General features: G+C 50.3%; 1 pseudogene across 1 annotated transcript in view; it reads left to right on the top strand.

Annotated features, from left to right (window-relative positions):
• The first annotated feature begins 397 nt into the window (after positions 1–397).
• LOC147123904 (uncharacterized) overlaps positions 398–15,674 on the top strand; it is a 156,938-nt pseudogene continuing 141,661 nt past the window's right edge. The window contains exon 1 of the transcript XR_015073188.1: positions 398–1,462. The product of XR_015073188.1 is annotated as an uncharacterized LOC147123904 (transcript). The remainder of the gene's footprint in view (positions 1,463–15,674) is intronic.

Below are 15,674 nucleotides of genomic sequence, written 5' to 3'. Positions count from 1 at the left end.
AACTCGGAGCATCAGCACCAGTCTAATCTCTCCTGAAAGTATGGGCAATGACACCGGTACAACCACTCCTATAATTATAGGCAAAACCACTCTGGAAAAGAGAGATACCGTCACCAATACAACCAATCCTGAGACTAGGGGCACCCTCACCAATACAACCAATCCTGAGACTAGAGGCACCCTCACCAATACAACCAATCCTGAGACTAGGGGCACCCTCACCAATACAACCAATCCTGAGACTAGAGGCACCCTCACCAATACAACCATTCCTGAGACTAGGGGCACCCTCACCAATACAACCATTCCAGAGACTAGGGGCACCCTCACCAATACAACCATTCCTGAGTCTAGGGGCACCCTCACCAATACAACCACTCCTGAGACTAGGGGCATCCTCACCAATACAACCATTCCTGAGACTAGGGGCACCCTCACCAATACAACCAATCCTGAGACTAGGGGCACCCTCACCAATACAACCACTGCTGAAGCCATGCGCAATGACATTGATTTAAACATTCCTGACACTAGTGGCCTTTACACCAATTCAACTGCTCCTGAAACTAGAAGCACCGACACAAATAGTACCACTCCAGGAACTATGGACAATGCCCCTGATATGATTGCTGATAGAACTATGGGCTATGACCCTGATATAACCACTCCTGAGACTATGGTAAATGACAGCAACACAATGGTTCGTGAAACTAGGAGCATCCACACCAATACAACCGCTCTGGAAATTAAGGACTCCAACACCAATAAAACCACAGCTCAAAGTGCTGAGACAATAGATAACGGCACTAATTCAACCATTCCTGAAGCTAGCGGCATTTACACCGAAACAACTGCTCCTGAAACTAGGAGCACCAACACAAATATTACCTCTCCAGGAACTATGGGCAATGACACAAATACAATGGTTCATGAGACTATGGGCAGCAACACCACTACAACCACACCGGTAATTTTGGGCAGTGACGCTGACTCAATCGCTCCAGAGACTATGGGCAATGATAGAAATATGAGCACTCCTGAACCTATGGTTACTGACACCGATACAACTGCTCCTGAAGCTAGGGGCAATGACATCCATATAACTGCTCCTGAGATTACAGTCACCATCACCAATATAACCACTCCTGCAACAATGGGCAATGACACCGATTTAACCGTTCCTGTAAGTAGAGGCACCAACATCAATATGACCGCTCCTGAAAGTGCAGATTCCAATACTAATACAACTCTTTCTGAAGCTAGAGACACAGGATTTTTCACATTTGTTCTCAGAAGTGCCACCAATGAAAGCCCTTTGATCGCAGCGGTTCCTTCCAATAACTCATCCATCTCAGGATCTACACCTTTGATCATCACTGAAAATTCTCTCCAAGAAAGAACCTTTTCAAGTCGGAAAATAACTTCTGAGAGTTCGAATTCAACTAATGAATCTGCTGGAAATGTAAGTTTGTGCTGGTTGCACTTTGCATGGCTGCGAAATTCGGCACCTTAGCGCCGGCAGTTAAGGCCGGTTTCGAGGAAAAAAAATGGCGGCTGCCTCACTTCCGCGCGGCCCGCGCCGCTCCCCATCTTGGTGAGGGCGATAGCGCGGGCGGGACATGCGTGCGCCGGCAGTATGCAGAGTAGGCCCGGATCGTGACATCAGGTAGCGTGTAACGCTCATTTGACGCACGATCTGCCATTTTGGACTTCGCCGTTCCAAACAACGCCCTTTCCTAAACACGCGCAGGAGAAGGTGCCTTCAGCTGCACCGGGGACCCCCACCAGCACAATTTACAGAGGTACATCCAACTTGCAGGTAAGTTGATCATTTCCCTTGCATTGGCTCTTGCAGAGTTTATATCGCTACTGGCCTCGCTGGAAGACATTTCTAACGTTGTTCCAGTGTGCAGAGAGTGCTGCTGCACGTTGGGAAGGTGTCGGCTGCTCTTGGGAGGTCTCTGGCCTACACCACTCTGCTTGCAGTTCCGCTCGTGCCGCAGCGTGACAGGGAGATGGAGCCGAGGCAACAAAGACCAAGCTGCTCGCAGTGGGAGGAGGAGGAGGGGGAGGAGGGTCCTCAGCAGGGGGCCTTAGCCACCTAGGGTCTTCAGGGAGCACTTTTCCCACCTGCACCTAAGCCAGGAGCAGTGTGTTCACCGGCTCCGCTTCACCACGGAGGTGGTCGCAGAGCTCTGCCACCTCAGAGCAGGGTGATGACAGCTCTGCCAGTGGCCTTCAAGGTGACCATGGCCCTGAATTTTTTCCCCAGCCGATCCTTCCAGGCTGAAACAAGCGACATAGTAAACATTTTGCAGTTTGTCGTCCATCGCTGCAACTGGGAGCTCACTTCTGGACTCTAGGAGAGGGGTCTTCATTGTCTTCTCTCTAAACAGAGAGAAGCAGGAGGGGTGGCACATCGTTAGGCCAGGATATTGGGCTTCCCCATGGTACAGGGTGCCATCAACTGCAGGCACGTGGCTTTGCGGGCGCTGCATAGCAATGCTGAGATGTACCATAACCGAAAAAGGGTACCACTCACTTAATGTGCAGTTGGTGTGCGACCATGCCCAGCACATCATGATGGTGAATGCCTGGTATCAGTCATGATGCCTTCATCCTGCACCAGTCCACTGTGCCAGCAATCATCCAGCCATCACATCGAACCAGAGGGTGGCTGATCAGAAACAAGGGCTATCTGTTCTACACCTGGCTGATGACTCCCCTCCGTAACCCCACCACTAGTGGCCAGCAATATAATGAGAGCCATGCTGCCACGAGGATCCTCATTGAGCAGACCATCAGGGTGCTCAAGCAACGGGTCCGCTGTCTTGACCGCTCTGGAGGAGCCCTCCAGTACTCGTTGGAGCGGGTGTCCTAATCCGTGGTGGTCTACTGCATCCTCCACAACTTGGCCATCATGAGGGCGCGGCCCTTGCCAACACGGGATCCGCCACCACCTCAGGAGGAGGAGGAGGAGAAAAAGAAGGAAGAGGGGCAGGAAGGGAGGAAGCCATCTGCAAATTCCCATTCCAGACAGGCTGACCATGAGCTCATCATCAGACTCCGGTTCCCCTGAATGAAACCCCAGATCCCCGTTGCTCAACACTTCCCCACCTTACCATCCCTCTGTCACAGAACAACACAGCGACCTCTTGGACACAATGCTGAAATGGAAGCCACCACAAAACAAACATTCCAAACATAATTTATAAATGATTAATTCCAATGTTAAATTACGAAGTCAATTTATCACCCTTGTGCATTCCCTTTGCCTATTCTAGTGCTCCTACACAGTGCTACCCCAGTAGCTGCAGCATGGCTGGTGGAAGGCTGCTGACTTTGTGTGGGGGACACTGAGATGGCCTTGGATTACGACCTCGACCAGCTCTGGGCCTAGAAGGCCCAGCTGTAGATGGCACCACGCCGGCATGGGCGGCAGCAGTCTGGGCTGGCAGAAACAGAAGCCAGAAGGCATTCATCTCCAATCCCTGGGCTGCTGTCCTTAAAGGACAAAGGAACTGAGCTTTTATTGGTCCTCTGGCCTGTGATGCGGAGAAAGGCAGAGCACATGGACAAAGGTCCACCTGTCTAGACGTCCCTCCACAATTGGCACCCTTCCAGGGTTAGTAAAGGAAGAAGAGGCAAAAGTTAGCCTTCCTGCCACTCATTATTCCCCTGCCTTTAGGAGAAACTGGGAATTTCCATGCAGCATAACGGTGGGAAGTGAGCCAGGGAGGCAGTTAAAACGGAGTGGGTCCGTTCCCGTCCGGCTGGGATGCTTGCCTACCTGATTGTTCAGGCACATGAGGCACGTTTCTGAGTCAAGCTTTACTCTGCATTTAATCTGTGGTTATTGAGCAGATGGGCTAAAGTTTGGAATTTTCAAGATGGTCGACAGATCACCCTGAGACAATGGAAAGCCCAATACCTCTGAAGACAATGGGAGACATTAACGCGCAGATTACTTCAGATAAACCTTGACCAGTTTCCTCCCACGGTTTCCTCCCACAGTCCAAAGATGTGCGGGTTAGGTTGATTGGCTATGATAAATTGACCCTTAGTGTTAGGGGGATTAAATACGTGGGATTACGGGGATAGGGTGGGATATGTGTTGGTGTAGGGATTACGGGGATCAGGTGGGATATGTGTCGGTGCAGGCTCGATGGGTCGAAATGGCCTCTATCTGCACTGTGGGGTTTCTGTGAAAAAAAAAAAAAAAAATATCTTTCCTCATTTCACTTGAATCAACAGAATTGGTGGCAGTCAGTTATTGACCAGAACATTGACTGCCAGGCTTCACACGTTCCTGACAACTGCAGCATTGGATTTTAAGAAGTATCTGCTTAGCGGAGCATGAATCCTCTCTGCTGAATCTGTTTAGACAATCCTGTATCCCCCCCACCGCCAAGCACGATAGTTTTAGCAAGACTGTTGTTTACACACATGTTCTATGATCTCAACTGACCTCCAGATTGTACCTTAGTCAGGATTTTATTCAATCTTACAACTCTTATTTCAAAGCTGGAATCACATCCTTTCAGGTGTCAGCCGTGGCTCAGTGGGCAGCACCCTCGCCTCTGAATCCGAGGGTCGTAGGTTCAAGTCCCACTCCAGAGACTTGAGCACGAAATCCAGGCTAACACTCCAGTGCAGTACTGAGGGAGCGGCGCACTGTCGGAGCGGCGCACTGTCGGAGGGGCAGTACTGAGGGAGCGGCGCACTGTCGGAGGGGCAGTACTGAGGGAGCGGCGCACTGTCAGAGGGGCAGTACTGAGGGAGCGGTGCACTGTCGGAGGGGCAGTACTGAGGGAGCGCTGCACTGTCGGAGGGGCAGTACTGAGGGAGCGCCGCGCTGTTGGGGGGCAGTACTGAGGGAGCGCCACACTGTCAGAGAGGCAGTACTGAGGGAGCACTGCACTATCAGAGGGGCAGTACTGAGGGAGTGTTGCACTGTCGGAGGGGCAGTACTGAGGGAGCGCCACACTGTCAGAGGGGCAATACTAAGGGAGTGCTGCACTGTCAGAGGGGCAATACTGAGGGAGCACCGCACTGTTGGGGGGCAGTACTGAGGGAGCGCCGCACTGTCGGAGGGGCAGTACTGAGGGAGCGCCACACTGTCGGAGGGGCAGTACTGAGGGAGCGCTGCACTGTCGGAGAGGCAGTACTGAGGGAGCGCCGCACTGTCGGAGGAGCCGTACTGAGGGAGCGCAGCACTGTTGGAGGGGCAGTACTGAGGGAGCGCCGCACTGTTGGAGAGGCAGTACTGAGGGAGTGCCGCACTGTCGGAGTGGCAGTACTGAGGGAGCGCTGCACTTTTGGAGGGGCAATACTGAGGGAGCGCCGCACTGTCCGAGGGGCAATACTGAGGGAGCGCCGCACTGTCGGAGGAGCAATACTGAGGGAGTGCAGTACTGAGGGAGGGCTGCACTGTCGGAGAGACAGTACCGAGGGAGCGCTACACTGTTAGAGGTGCCGTCGTTCAGATGAGATGTTAAACGAGGCCCCATCTGCCCTCTCAGGTGGACGTGAAAGATCCCATGGCCCTATTCATAGAAAAATAGGAGCAGGAGTAGGCCATTCATCCCTTCGAGCCTGCTCTGCCATCCGATATGATCATGGCTGATCCTCTATCGCAATACCATATTCCCGCTCTCTCCCTATACCCCTTGATGCCTTTTGTGTCTAGAAATCTATCTATCTCCTTCTTAAATATATTCAGTGACTTGGCCTCCACAGCCTTCTGTGGTAGAGAATTCCACAGGTTCACCACCCTCTGAGTGAAGAAATTTCTCCTCATCTCAGTCCTAAATGTCCTACCCCGTATCCTGAGACTGATTCGAAAAAGAGCAGAGGAGTTCTCCCCAGTGTCCTGGCCAATATTTATCCCTCAACCAAAAAAAACAGATTATTTGTTCATTATCACATTGCTGTTTGTGGGATCTTGCTGTGCACCAATTGGCTGCTGCTACATTACAACAGTGACTACACTATAAAAGTGTTTCATTGGCTGTAAAGCGCTTTGGGACGTCCTGAGGCCGTGAAAGGCGCTATAGAAATTCAAGTCTTTCTTTATTGATCTTATTTTGCAAGACCCGATGTTACAAACTATAAACATGTGATAGAGCCACCTGGTGGACTACTGATGTATATAATAATAAAGCCATGTGTAGTACAGTTCTTACCGGAAGCCATGTTGTGCTGTTGTGTATATATGCTCCGTCTCAAGGTATCACAGAATTGGCGATAAGAGTGCAAGTGCGGATTCCCTAGCTGAAATTTTTGTTGGAGGATAATCTTGCCAACCGATGGCGGGACTGTTAGAGCTTCTTCGTTTTGCAGAAAAACTTAAAAATCTGAGATAAATTTCGAGCACGCGTGGCTGAACTGTCAACGTTGCCGGAGTCCAGATGGCCGTGTCTATGTGAATAATAGGGCGCTTAGGTGAGTTCCATCGCGACCGAGAGACCTTCGGAGCATATGTGGGGCAGCTAGAAATGTTTTTCACCGCGAATAGTATCGTCGAAGTCCCCGATGATGTAAACCGTAACCGGGCGGTTTTAGAAATGAAACGAGCGATTTTTTTGACTGAAGCAGACCCCGAGGTCCACGAAACCCTGAAAAATGTGTTTGTTCCCGACAAGCCGAAGGACACACCACTGAAGGAGACCCTAACCAAGTTGGAACAGCACTACAGTCCTGAGCCCCTGGAAATTGCTGAAAGTTAGCGTTTTGGAACACACAATCAATTAGTATCAGTGAGTATATTGTAGCTTTAAAAAAGCCGTCCATTCACTGTCATTTCAGAAACTTTCAGGACCGAGCTTTGCGTGACCACTTTGTGGGTTGAAAAATGAACATATCAGAAGTAAATTGTTGACAACCCCTAACTTGACTTTTGACTTAGCTTGTCAGACAGCTATGTTGATGGATATAGCCGACTGATACTCCCGAGAGTTCCACACCATTTCCAGTCGTCAGACAACCGCGGTGAATCGGCTGCAGGCTGAAAGTAAAAGGCTGTTGGGCCCCAAGGCCTCAGCAACTGGCCACGGTAACAGTGCATTGAAGTCCTGCTGTCAGTGCCTGGGACAACACCGATGTTGATTTCCATGGGTATCCTGATTCCTGCGACATCTACTTGGATGACGATACCTCGCAAATCGCTGTTAGATACCTTCGTGCTCCTGATGACATGAATCTCCAGAAACTCCTCTTCCTGCTGCTTCTCTTCAACGGTATGTAGTGTCTGGTGATTTCTACTTCGAGCATTGCCAGTCGGTTTACTCTTCTGTCGGTACGCCTTCGCAAGATGCCCAGTTTTCTTGCAGTAGAAACACTCTGCCTTCACATACGGTGGTCACCCATTCCCTTCCTGCCTGTGTAGCCTTTACCTGCGGTGTGACCAACTCCCTAAACGTACTATCCACGACGTCCTCAGCATCGCGAATGCTCCAGTATGTATCCATTCGCAGCTCCAGCGCCGCAATGCAGTCTGTCAGTAGCTGCAGCTGGATACACCTCCCGGGCACATGGTCGTCAGGGACACAGGAAGTGTCCCTGATTTCCCACATAGCGCAGGAGGAGCATGCCACGGGGCCGAGCTGTCCTGCCATGACTTACTCTTTAATTAATTTAAATTAATTTAAATCAAATCAATACCATTAATTACACTACAATTAAATGATATACTCAAGGGCCCTTGGTTACTACCACTCCCCGATACACAACAGAGACCTTAGAAACTATAACCACAAAAATTAAGACCTTCTAAATTTTCTAAACTATTAATCTTAACTTTCAAACTATAGAGTAGTATAAATACTCACCTGGCCGTACTCACCCAATCAGCTGCTTCCTCTTGCCTGCGTCACTTTTTGAATCATGACGTGGCTCCGGAACGCCGCCGCCGGTCTGTGAGATTGGTAAGCCTCTGTAGAAAAGATGGGCTTTGATTTTGTCAGCGTATATGTATGACATTGCGTACAGATGATCAGCTGATCACAGTAATGCTGATGCTATGTCCAGCTTGCCATCCCCATCACAAGTTACACCCAATAAGGAAGAAGTGCTCTATTTCTCTTACATTGATGAGCTGCCAGTCACAGCTGAAGAGATTGGTAGGGCAACCAAACATGACCCAATTATGTCAAAGGTGCATGATTACATAGAAAATGGATGGCCAATCCATGTATCAGAGGAAGATATCCATCCATACTTCGTTCGTAGGAATGAATTGTCAGTGGATAAAGATTGTATCATGTGGGGATCAAGAGTGGTTATCCCAAATAGGTTTAGGTCTAAATTGCTAAGAGATCTTCATGGCCAGCACCTGGGAATGTGCTTGACCAAGAGCTTTGCATGCAGTTACTTATGGTAGCCAGGTTTAAATAAAGAGATAGGGGTCAATTTTAACTCAGGTGTGGGGAATTGTCGGGTTCCCCGAATTTAATGTTTCCCACACGAATCTAAATGGGTCTGTGAGATTGATGCAATTTTAACTCAATTGGCCAATTGATTTCCAACGTGTGGGAACCCTTGGCAATTGAGTATTTCCAGTCAGAAAGTCGCAGAATATGACGTCATCATTGCTGCTGCTTTTAGGGCCCACAGCAAGCCTTGCTTCTTCTGCAGGCTTCCAAACTTCACCATTGAGATGGCACAGGAGCCTGCAGGAGCAACGGCCAGCGGGAGGGCAAGAGCTGCCCCAAAATTTGATGAGGCTTCACTCCAGGCATTGCTGGATGGTGCTAGGGCCCACAGGGAGGTCCTCTTCCCTTCTTCAGGTAGGAAGCGGCCTCCCAGTCAGACCAAGGCTGTGTGGCTACAGGTGGCTGGGGAAGTCAACTCCTTGGGGCTCACACGGTGCACCTGGATGCAGTGCAGGAAAAGATTCCATGACCTTCATCACACTGGAAAAGTAAGTATGACGTTTCCATCACCCTCAATCTGATCCCCATTGCCTTTCCTCACCAGCACTCAGCTTTAGCAATCTCTTCCTCCACATCCCACTTGACACTCACATCCATGCACCCTTACCCATTCCCTCTCTCTCTATGCTCACATTCACATAACTATTCCACCATGCAGCCCTCACACTCCCTCTCACTCTGATGCTTTGAACACAACTGACAACACACAGGGAGGGCCCTTGGTCTTGCAACCTCACTCCATCTTTGTCTCCTAAGTATCTATGCTATGCAATCTCTGCACTCCCTCCTTCATTCTCACTCAACCTCCATTTGTCTCCCTTATTGCAGGAGAAGAGAGCTCACAACAGGAGAGAGAGCGAGCCAGGACAGGAGGAGGGCCGCCCTCATTAGCCCAGCTCACCCCCTGGGAGGAAGCCGTCCTGGAGATTGTCGGGGCTGACGGAGATGCGGAAGTTGGGAAGGACAGACAGGTGCATCCCCGCAAGCTGGTGACAGAATAGTTTTCCATCTCTCTCATTGGCATTGCATGAGTCACTGATAATGATTCTGAAGCTACATCATATGGACTTATGATCATCTGCAAAATGCAATGTGCATGTAACCTTGGCATCACATTTCTAACTTTTTCCTTGACTCCCCCACAGGGCCATCGAGAGCCCCCGTCCCCAGTGTGCAGGAGGAAGAGCCTGAGATGCCAGACTCCTCGGAGGAATTTGCAACCTCTAAGGGCGCAGCGTCAGCAGAAATAAGTGCACCCAGCACCAGCGCAGACACTCACACCTCGGTGGTACCTTCGGGACATAGAGTAGAGTTGTCACCTGGTGTATCACAGCTCACAAGTGAGCATCAGCAGATTGTGGAGACAGGGACAGCAGTGGAGAGCCCTCGTCGGAGGGCGCAGGACTCTGCCAGCTCGGCTCAGCTGCATGTCGACCCTCTGCCTCTCGATGATGGGGGAAACTAGAACTAGGGGGCATAGTCTTAGAATAAGGGGCTGCTCTTTCAAAACTGAGATGAGGAGGAACTACTTCACTCGGGGTGGTAGGTCCATGGAATATGCTGCCCCAAAAAGCTGTAGAAGCTACATCATTACATAAATTTAAAACAGAAATAGACAGTTTCCTAGAAGTAAAGGGAATTAAGGGTTACGGGGAGCAGGCAGGAATTTGGACATGAGTCTAGGTTCAGATCGGTCATGGCCCTGTGGGTAGCGGAGCGGGCCCAGGGGCCGTGTAGCCTGATCCTGCTCCTATTTTGTGTGTCTAATTCTGTTAGATTCAGGAGATGGTTCTGTGATAGTGGATTGGCGGTTAGGATCAGATCAGCCATGATCTCATTGAATGGCAGAGCAGGCTCGAGGGACCGATTGGCCTACTCCTGCTCCTATTTCTTATGTTCTTATGGGTCTATCCGTAAGATCAGAGGTGATGGAACTCCATGCACAGATGCAGGAGTCTCTGGCAGGTTTTGTCTCCAGGGTCGCTGCGAGTGTGGAGCGAATGGAGGAGTCCATGGCGAACATGAGCAGAGCCTTTGTGGAGTCAGTGGCACATGAACGCATCAACACAGAAAGGATGGCTACCTACGTGGAAATGATTGCTGCCTCCATGGTAAGGCTGGCTACCGTAGAGGAGAGGATGGCTACCGTAGAGGAGAGGAGGGCTACCGTAGAGGAGAGGAGGGCTATAGCCATGGAGGAGGTTGGTCGCCAGGGTATGGAAAACATGGTGAGTGTTCAGAATAGAATGACATCTCTTGAGGAGCGATGGGCATCTATTGAACAGAGAAACCAGACCTTCATGGAAGTCCTTCTGAGTAGGACTGCCATTGCAGATATGGGTCCCCATGGCCCCCCTGATGTACAGCAAGGTGCTCTCAAGCCACTTGCAGGCACTGAGGGGGAGGTTGGTGGCAGACCTCAAGGAAGTGGGGGCTCCTCTCCAAGCGCTCACACTTCCATGCCACTGCAGAGCCCTCGGTCAGAGCCCCGCCGGAGTCCACACCCAACTGAGATAGACGTCTCAACTCCTGCACAGCCGCAGGAGCAGCAGACTGCTGACAAGCCCTCACAGGCTCGCCACCCCAGAGGACGACCGCCAACAGTGTCGAGTCAGGAGCAGCAGGAAAGTGAGCAAGAGGCCTCCACATCTGCTGAAGCCACAGGGGAACCACTACGTAGGAGCACGCGTAAGAGGAAAATAAAGCACAAATAGTCACAAGTGTAGTCACTTGGGTGAAATGTTGTGTATTTTGTAAAAATGCCATCAGTTTTGCATAAAAATTCTGATGGCAACTGCTGCAGTTCTGGTGTGTGTCATTTTGTGAATGGGGCTTTCACATTGAGGGCTTAGGATTACTTGCAGTTGTCAGGATGCTGGTCAAATAGCTCGGAATCCGCAGGGTTTGGCCATTGTCGATGCTCAGGTAAGAAGCTGCGAGGCAAAATAGTTTGATTTACTAGGCTAAGCAAATCTGGCCAGGATGAGTGCGTTCCTTACATCGTGGGCTGCAATGTTCTCGCGTAATGCTGCCGCTGGTTGATGGGCCTCTGCAGGATGTGCTTTTTCGCCCTCCTCCTCCTCCTCCTCCTCCATCATCATCATCATCATCATCTGAGGAGGGTATGTGAGGAGCCACTTGGTCCTCAGGAATCTGCAAGCCACGACGCTGTGCCATGTTGTGAAGTGCACAGCAAACCACGACGATTCTGGAGACCCTGGCTGCTGAGTACTGTAGGGCTCCACCTCATCTATCCAGGCACCTGAAGCGCATCTTCAGCAAGCCGATGGTTTGCTCGATTATGGATCTGGTGGAAATGTGGCTGGAGTTGTAGCTCTCCTCAGCTTCGTTGGCTGGCCTCCTCAATGGCGTCATTAGCCAAGTCCTCAGGGGATAGCCCTTGTCTCCAAGTAGCCATCCGTGAAGTTGGTCTGGCGGCCTGAATAGCGGAGGCACACTACACTGGCGCAGTATGAAGGAGTCATGGCAACTGCCAGGGTACATGGCACAAACATGCAAAATCTCCTTCTTGTGGTCACACACCAGCTGAACGTTAAGGGAGTGGAAGCCCTTGCGATTGACAAAAATACCTGGATTGCGATGGGGTGCCCTAAGGGCCACATGTGTGTAGTCAATGACGCCCTGCACCCTTGGAAAGTCTGCCAGATGAGCTAATCCAACCGCTCGCGCCGTCACATTTGTGCGATCCCTGGTGAAATGGATGTGATTGTGCGCGAGGGCAAAGAGGGCATCGGTGACCTGCGTGATGCAAGTGTGTGCGGCCGCCTGGGAGATGCCGCTGATGTCTGCTGCTGATCCCTGGAATGAGCCGGAGGCATAAAAGTTGAGTGCGGTGGTGACTTTGATGGCCACTGGTAATGCTTGTCCACCTGGTCCGCTGGGCAGCAAGTCTTGCTGTATCATTGCGCAGATGGCAGACCAACTAAATACATATTTTGGTTCTGTCTTCACAAAGGAGGACACAAATAACCTCCCAGAAATACCGGGGAACATAGGGTCTGATGAAAGGGTGGAACTGAAAGAAATCAGTATTTGTAGGGAAATGGTGTTAGGAAAATTGATGGGACTGAAGGCCGATAAATCCCCAGGGCCTGATAATCTACATCCCAGGGTACTTAAGGAAGTGGCCCTAGAAATAGTAGATGCATTGCTGGTCATCTTCCAGAACTCGATAGACTCTGGAACAGTACCCATGGATTGGAGGGTAGCTAATGTTACCCCACTATTCAAAAAAGGTGGCAGGGAAAAAGTGGGGAATTATAGACCGGTAAGCCTGACATGGGTAGTGGGGAAAATGCTAGAGTCCATTATTAAAGATGTAATAGCAGAGCACTTGGAAAGCAGTGACAGGATCGGACAAAGTCAACATGGATTTACAAAAGGTAAATCATGCTTGACTAATCTACTGGAACTTTTTGAGGATGTAACTGGTAAAATAGATAAGGGAGAACCAGTGGATGTGGTGTATTTGGACTTTCAGAAGGCTTTCGATAAGGTCCCGCATAAGAGATTAGCGTGCAAAATTAAGGCACATGGGATTGGGGGCAAGGTATTGACTTGGATAGAGAACTGGTTGGCGGACAGAAAGCAAAGAGTTGGAATAAACGGGTCGTTTTCCGAGTGGCAGGCAGTGACTAGTGGGATACCGCAAGGATCGGTCCTAGGACCCCAGCTGTTCACAATATATATTAATGATCTGGACGAGGGAATTGGATGTAATATCTCCAAATTTGCAGACGACACAAAGCTGGGTGGGAGGGTATGCTGCAAGGAGGATGTCATGAAACTCCAGTACGATTTGGACAGGTTAGGTGATTGGGCAGAAACATGGCAAATGCACTATAATGTGGATAAATGTGAGGTTATCCACTTTGGTGGCAAAAGCAGGGAGGCACATTATTATTTAGAAACATAGAAGATAGGAGCAGGAGTAGGCCATTCGGCCCTTCGAGCCTGCTCCGCCATTCAACGAGATCATGGCTGATCATCCAAACCCTAGCACCCGGTCCCTACACCGACAGCCATCCCACACAAGCCCTATCCCCATAACCCCGTAACCCCACGTATTTAATCCCCCCTAACACTAAGGGCCAATTTATTTGAATGGCAATAGATTGGGAGAAGGGGAAGTGCAAAGAGACCTGGGTGTTCTTGTGCACCAGTCGCTGAAGGTAAGCATGCAGGTGCAGCAGGCGGTTAAGAAGGCAAATGGTATGTTGGCCTTCGTAGCAAGAGGGTTCGAGTACAGGAACAAGGATGTCTTGCTACAGTTGTACAGGGCCTTGGTGAGACCGCACCTTGAGTATTGTATGCAGTTTTGGTTGCCTTATCTGAGGAAGGACGTTCTTGCCATGGAAGGAGCGCAGCGAAGATTCACCAGGCTGATACCTGGGATGGCAGGAATGACGTATGAGGAGAGATTGTGTTGATTGGGCTTATACTCACTGGAGTTTAGAAGATTGAGAGGAGATCTCATCGAAACCTATAAAATTCTGTCAGGCCTGGACAGACTAGATGCTGGAAGGATGTTCCCGATGGCCGGGGAGTCCAGAACCAGGGGTCATAGTCTAAGGATAAGGGGTAGAACATTTAGGACTGAAATGAGGAGGAATTTCTTCACCCAGAGAGTGGTGAACCTATGGAATTCTCTGCCACAGAGGGCGGTGGAGGCCAGTTCATTAAATATATTCAAGAAAGAGTTGGATATATTTCTTAAGGCTAAAGGGATCAAGGGATATGGGGAGAAGGCAGGGACAGGGTACTGAATTTGGATGATCAGCCATGATCTCATTGAATGGCGGAGCAGGCTCGAAGGGCCGAATGGACTACTCCTGCTCCGATCTTCTATGTTTCTATGTCAGTCACTACTTGTCGCGAAAGTCGGAGCCGTCTTTGGCACTGCTGCTCAGTCATTTTGAGGTAGCTGACCCTGTGTCTGTAGACCCTGTTTGGGGGGTATCTCCTGCGCCGACGGGCTTCCATGTGCTGGCTCCTTCTGGCCTGTGCTGCCTCAGGTGGATGAGCAGCAGCCTGTCGCTCCAGCTCCTGCTGCTGTTGCTGGTGCTGCTGTTGCTGGTGCTGCTGTTGTTCCTGGTTCTGCTGCTGCCGTGCCTGGTGCTGGAGGTCCTCTAATGCCAAGAAGTGAAGGAAAAAAAGGCCTCCCATGCTTCTGGTAGATGCCTCAGTTGAGGAAGTGCTGAGTGAGGGTGGCGAGAGGGGTCTCGCAGGAGGTCACACTGGAGAAGTGTGTGAGGCTCCAACCTTCCACAGGTCACAGAGCCATAGAGTTATACAGCACGGATAGAGGCCCTTCGGCCCATCGTGTCCGTGCCGGCCATCAAGCCCTGTCTGATCTAATCCCATATTCCAGCATTTGGTCCGTAGCCTTGTATGTTATGGCATTTCAAGTGCTCATCCAAATGCTTCTTAAATGTTGTGAGGGTTCCTGCCTCCACAACCCTTTCAGGCAGTGAGTTCCAGACTCCAACCACCCTCTGGGTGAAAAAGTTCTTTCTCAAATCCCCTCTAAACCTCCCGCCCTTTACCTTGAATCTATGCCCACTAGTTATTGACCCTTCTACTAAGGGAAAAAGCTGCTCAGTATCCATCCTATCTATGCCCCTCATAATTTTGTACACCTCAATCATGTCCCCCCTCAGCCTCCTCTGCTCCAAGGAAAACAAACCCAATCTGCCCAGTCTTTCTTCATAGCTGAAGCGCTCCAGCCCTGGTAACATCCTGGTGAATCTCCTCTGCACCCTCTCCAAAGCGATCACATCCTTCCTGTAGTGTGGCGACCAGAACTGCACACAGTATTCCAGCTGTGGCCTAACCAGTGTTTTATCCAGCTCCATCATAACCTCCTTGCTCTTATATTCTATGCCTCGGCTAATGAAGGCAAGTATCCCATATGCCTTTTTTACCACCTTATCCACCTGTTCCGCCGCCTTCAGGGATCTGTGCACTTGCACACCCAGATCCCTCTGACCCTCCGTCTTGCCTAGAGTCTTACCATTCATTGTGTATTCCCTTGCCTTGTTAGTCCCCCCAAAGTGCATCACCTCGCACTTTTCTGGGTTAAATTCCATTTGCCACTCTTCCGCCCATCTGACCAACCCATCTATATCATCCTGCAGACTGAGGCTACCCTCCTCGCTATTTACCACCCTACCAATTTTTGTATCATCCGCGAACTTACTGATCATACCTTTCACATTCATA

The sequence above is a fragment of the Somniosus microcephalus genome, chromosome 1 (assembly GCF_052327205.1).
Source record: "Somniosus microcephalus isolate GS21.2 chromosome 1, FLI_Smic_1.0, whole genome shotgun sequence".
NCBI classification, from domain to species: domain Eukaryota; kingdom Metazoa; phylum Chordata; class Chondrichthyes; order Squaliformes; family Somniosidae; genus Somniosus; species Somniosus microcephalus.
Note: the sequence above shows the minus strand (reverse complement) of the source record. Positions and strands in the feature narration are given on the sequence as shown.